Source organism: Pteropus vampyrus, unplaced genomic scaffold, assembly GCF_000151845.1.
Source record: "Pteropus vampyrus isolate Shadow unplaced genomic scaffold, Pvam_2.0 Scaffold175, whole genome shotgun sequence".
In the NCBI taxonomy this organism is placed as follows: Eukaryota; Metazoa; Chordata; class Mammalia; order Chiroptera; family Pteropodidae; genus Pteropus; species Pteropus vampyrus.
The window spans coordinates 116,976-122,588 of NW_011888956.1; the positions used below are offsets into that span (position 1 = coordinate 116,976).

Sequence of the window (5,613 nt, forward strand, 5' to 3'; positions counted from 1 at the left end):
TCAGCCCACTGGTCAGGTGTGCGAGCGGGGGTACAGAAGCAGAAAGCTTGTTGTTAGAATGTTATGTTCCCATGGGCAATAGCCAGTGTTCTTATGGGCGATGGCCAAACAGTAATTTTCAGCTTATATACAATTGATTATTTTTCATGCCACGTGAACAAGCAGGGTTACACAGGCTAAAATTGGCAGTTAGCGTATGAGCTCATTATTACAAGTTTCGTGATTAACAGAGTGCGGTTAGGGGTTCCAGAAACTAGGCCTAAGGTACAGGCTTCCTTTGTCCAGTTTCAGTTTTTAATTATCCTTTAACCCTTTCACATTTCAGCAGGCCATTACGGTTTGACTTGTTTTGGTGATGAATGCCGGGCCATTGTCGGCCCCCAGTGCTAATGGCAAGCCGAATCAGGGTACTATTTCTGATACTAATTTCTTAGCTACTACCTGAGCAGTTTCTCTCCTAGTTGCTAAGGCTTCAGCCCATCCTGAGTAGGTGTCGATGAACATGAGTAGATACTTAAATCCAAAAGTCCCAGGGCTTACTTCTGTAAAGTCTAATTCCCAGTGTTCCCCCGGGGCTTGGCCCCTGAGTCTTGATCCAATTTGCACTTCAACAGGAGGCCCAGGGTTAACTTGGGCGCAAATATGACATCTTGCTGTTACCTCTTTGGAAGTTTTGTGTAGTCCTGGGATATAATAGTCTCTTTTCAAAAGTTCAATCAACTTCGTTCCTCCTAGGTGGGTGCTCTGATGGACCAGTGAGATTAGTTCCCGACCTAAGGCACTAGATCCTAGGGTGCGTCCATCCCGGAGGCGAATCTACCCAGTGGGTCCTTTTACCCGCTTTCGCTTACTGCACAATTCAAGTTCACTCGGAGCTTCCCGAGGAGGCCGCTTATAAGGTTTTTTTACTACATCTTTGAATGAACAGATCACAAGAAGCAGAAGTTAGTCGTTAACTCTTTGTACACAGATAAATGCATTCAGGGGAACTCCCAGCAAACAGGGCCTAATGGATAGTTTTATCATCTTTTCCTTGGAATGTTGCGATTCTCCCTGGGGCTGGTGCCCGGGGACATCACCTCCCTGTCACTGAGTTACTGCTCTCCCTAAGGGTCGGCGCCTGGAGATACCTCATCCCTGAAACGGGAGAATTTCCACTTTTACAGTCTTAGCCCACCTCCCTGCAGGCAACGTGATTAAACCCTTGCGGCCGCACGCAGCCTAAGTGACCTCGAAGCCCAGATGCCTCTTTGGGGGCAGAAGACAGAAGGGAACGGTGGGAGGCCCGAGGGATGGGGGGCAGGGGACAGGGGGCAGGCGAGCCATGCCCCCTCGGAGCGCAGGGAGGGAACCCACACAGAGGTCCCTGGACCACACGCCGTTGTCGTTGTCGTCCGAAGCCCGTCGGGTGTCAGGAACCCAGCGGGGCCCCGGGCAGGCTGACGCTCCGGCCTGCTGCCATCTGGCTTGGGGCACACGGGGACATTTCAGCTAGAATACCAGGAAGCATGGCACCTGTAGACACGCAGCTACCTGTGCCTCCGCCCAACCTCAGAATCTGGGCATGCAGTGGTGGGCATGGCCCAGCCGAGGATGACACGCCGGCGGACGCGTCTGGGAATGACAGCTCTTGCCCACTCCCCTCGTGACTGCTGGGAGAGCCAGTGTGGCATAGGCAGATCCCTGAGACCTCTACTTAGTCCCCAACAGAGTCTTGTGAAGCCTTGGGGACCCCCGACAAGCCTCTGTCCCCACCGACCACAACCCATCGTCACAGACTCAGCGGGGAGGAGAAAGAGGAGGCGGGCGAGGGGCCTCTGCAGAGGTCGGCACTAGCGGCTGACCATCGAAGGGACGCTTTTCCTCGCCGTCGCTGTGCTTGATTCAGACTGTGGCGTCCACGGTTTGCATCCCATAAACGACAGCCTTTTCATATCCATTTCAGGACAGTCAACGTTCTGCCACTGGACGTACTGCCTGGATCGATTCTGAATCTGCAGATCAGACTCAGACCTGCTCCTGGAAAACAGGTACGTGGCCCGTTTCACATCTCGAGAAGGGTTTGTATTTGCGTTGAGAAATGAGTGTTTCTTTTCTCTCAAATACTTAAAACCGTGCTCGGATGCTTCCTCTCTGATTCCAACCCGTACGAGGTCTGCAACTTTAACTGTGGCTTAGGAGAGAGGTCAGCAGGCCGTGGTGGCAGCCCACTGCGACCTGGCTGGCTGGTCTCCCAGAGCAAACATCGAAAGGCCAGGGAGCATGCAAAAATCACGCCAACTATCTCTGCTTTGGACAACTATCTCTGCTTTGACCTGTGCTTTTCCACATCCACGGCTGGACGTGTCCGCACACCCACGTCGACGTGAGCGCCCGGAGCTTTGCACCCGGAGCTTTGCACCCAGAGCTTTGAACCCGGAAACCATGCTCCGATGGCAGGCTTTCCCCCTGTGGCGCTGAGGGGCCGGTTCCGGTGACAGGTGACCAGCCGTGAGCTCGCACACACTCCTCCCTTGTCCCGAGCGCGTTCTCATCCATCGCCTCTGAAATTTGGTTCACTTACTGGATTTATTTAATTTTGTTACATATAAAGAAAAATTATAAACGTATAACTTTAAATAAACACATACACGATCATGTCTTCAGCTGAAATCTTTCTTTTTGCTTGGCTGTACCTCCAAGCCCTCTTCTCCACTAGACCCTTTTCCGCAACCCTCATAATAAGGGGTGAAATGTTGACAGCTTAGCAAGCGCCTTCCAAATTTTCTTCATGCTCGTCTTATACATATGTGACCTGTGGAAGGTGTAGTCATGGCTAGTAAAACCGGACCTTGATACAGCAGCCCCCTTATCCGCAGTTTTGCCTTCCACGGTTTCGGTTCCCCACAGTCAACCGCGGTCTGAGAGTATTACGTGGGAAATCCCAGAGGTAAACGCCGTTCTGAGCAGCGTGACGAGACCCCGCCGTCCTGCTCCGTCCCGCCCCGGGCGTGGACCCCCTTCGTCCAGCGTCTCCTCCTGGCCGCACCTCACCGTGTGGGCGCTCCATCTCTCAGTCATCACAAGGAAGGGGAGCTCAGGACAGTAAGGGACTGAGGCGGAGAGAGACCACGTCCCATAACTTCTGTGACAGCCTATTATTACAACTGTTCTATTTAATGGTCAGTCACTGTCGTTAAGCGCTCATTGTCCTAACTTCTGAATGAAACTTTATCGTAGGCACATACGTATGGGACAAACTTACAGGACCTCCAAGGTTCCATGCCACCCACGACTTCGGGCATCCCCTGGGGGTCTTTGAAGGTGTCCCCGCGGGTAGGGGGACAGCTGTACACACCTTCCTGTTTGGCACGTAGACACCCCAAGTGCGCTAGTGTAGCAAACACCACCGGGAGCGAATGCGCCACGATCATCTTGTGATTTCCCTGTGGTCACTCGGTCCCCAGCATTGTTTAACTACCCCAACGTGTGCCATGTTGCAGGAGCTTTAATTTCTGTGGAATCAGGACTTAGAGGTTAAAGGGTTTATGAAGCTTTTGTTTCAAGTGTTGCCGCCAGATTGCTTTGCAAATTCAGCTTCACGTATCTAGCCGCAATCTGTCAGATTGCTTTCTTACTCACAATACAAAACGTGACTCATTGAAATTTTCGCCCATCGGGGTGCTAAAATCTGAAATCTCTTTGTTACTCTAATTTGCTTTTTCCTAATGATGAGTGCATCTAAGCACCTCGTACTGTGCCCGTGGCCGTTTGGGTTTTTCTTCTGTGTCATGTCTCCGCAAAATTGTAGTCCAATTTTTATAACTGATTTGTCTTTTCCTTGTCAATTTTTACGAACTCTTTTAGGGTATAAATATCAGCTCCCTTTCATCTGATTTTTTAAGCAGTCTCCCAATTTATCATTTGCCTATTAACTCTGTTAACTCTTTGCATGCAAAAGCTTTAATAGTACACTGTGCCAGTTATAGAATTGAACATGTTTATTTATTCTTTCGTAGCATTCGATAAATGATTTAACAAGGTCTTCTCTCACTTTCAGCTTTTTTTTTTTTTTCATCTGGCAGACTCTTTATCTCCCGTTTGCTTCTCAGCGATAGCCTGGCCGGGTACAGTCACCTTGGTCGCAGGTCCTTGCTCTTCATCACTGGATACTTCGTGCCGGTCGCTCGGGCCTGCGGGGTTTCTGCGGAGGAATCAGCTGACCGTCTTAGGGGAGTGCCCCTGCGGGTAACTAACTGCCCTTCTCTTGCTTGGAAGGTTCCCTCTTGGTCTTTGACCTTGGGCATTCTAATGATGTGTTCTGCTGAGGGCTTCTTGTTCATCTCGTGGGGGGCTCTGTGCTCCCTGGGCTGTGTGTCTGTTTCCTTCACCGGGTAAGGGAAGTTTTCCGTCCTTATTTCTTCAAATAGGTTTTCAATTCCTTGCTCTCTCTCTATTCCTCCTGGTAACCCTATGATAGTAAATGTTGTTATATTTGATGTTGTCCCAGAGGCCCCTTAAACTATCAATTTTTTGGATACTTTTTTCTTGTTGCTGTTGACTGGGTGTTTTCTTCTACCTTGTCTTCCAAATCACTGATTCGATCCTCTGCTTCATCCGGTCTATTGATTCCCTGTCATGGACTCTTCAGTTGTAGTCTTCATTTCTGACTGGTTCCCTTTTAAATTTTCCATCTCCACTTTATGTTTTCTGTCTCTTTGTTAAAGTTCTCACCGAGTTCATCCGTTCTTTTCTAAGTTTGTCGAGCATCCTTATAACTAGCGTTTTAAACTCCGCATCTGGTAGATCGCCTGTCTGCAAAGCCAGCGGCTGGAGGGAGCGGGGAATGGGGAGTTGTTTCTAACGAGTATGAGGTTTCTTTAGGGATGATGAGAATGCTCTACGGTAGTCTAGTGGAAATGATTCTATGAGTATACGAAAAGCCATCGACTCGCATAATTTAAAAGCGGTGATTTCATGGTATTTGACTCATATTTCATTCAAGCTGCTAAAAATAGCAACTGTACTGTTTTCTTCCCTGTGCAGATTTCTCTCAGTAAAGAAAATTGGTTTGTTTAGCCAGAAGGGTGAACGAAGATGAGTCTAGGAAGACACCTCAGCATGAAGCTGAACGACGGACACTTCATGCCCGTACTGGGGTTTGGCACCTCCGCTGCAACTAAGGTGATCACGGCGGCCTTGGGGACTCAGGAGACAGGCGGGGTCCCGATCGGAGCCAGTCACCGTGCGGATCTGAAAGATCCAATGGGCCTCCCTTTCCTCATTTGTAAGATGTGTTACGATGTGTAGGATTTCTCCCCGGGTTAGGTGATTTTTGTGCAGTAAGTCAATACTTTTCAATCTGAATAGGTGTAAACACCCAGGGATCTTGTTAGAAATGCAGATTTGGGGACCCCGCCTGCAAAGGTTCTGACCTCGTAAGTCCGGGAGAAGGTGCCAATGCCCACGTCCCAGCGAGCTCCCAAGGGTCCTGCTGCTGCTCCGAGCACCACACCTGGAGTGGCCAGATCAAGGGACAGGGAAGGGGGTCACCACTCAGCGGTTCAGGGGCGAGCAGGTCCGTGTCTGTCACTCTACCCTGCTGTCCGGTCAGAGCCACTTCACATAGAGTGG

The 5,613-nt window shown here is 50.0% G+C and overlaps 1 long non-coding RNA gene across 1 annotated transcript; it reads left to right on the top strand.

Moving 5' to 3' along the window:
• The first annotated feature begins 263 nt into the window (after nucleotides 1-263).
• On the top strand, nucleotides 264-5,596 carry LOC111746100. The gene is made up of 3 exons (XR_002782928.1): nucleotides 264-2,030; nucleotides 4,065-4,227; nucleotides 5,026-5,596. It is a non-coding gene; the product is annotated as an uncharacterized LOC111746100 (long non-coding RNA).
• The last annotated feature ends 17 nt before the right edge of the window (nucleotides 5,597-5,613 follow it).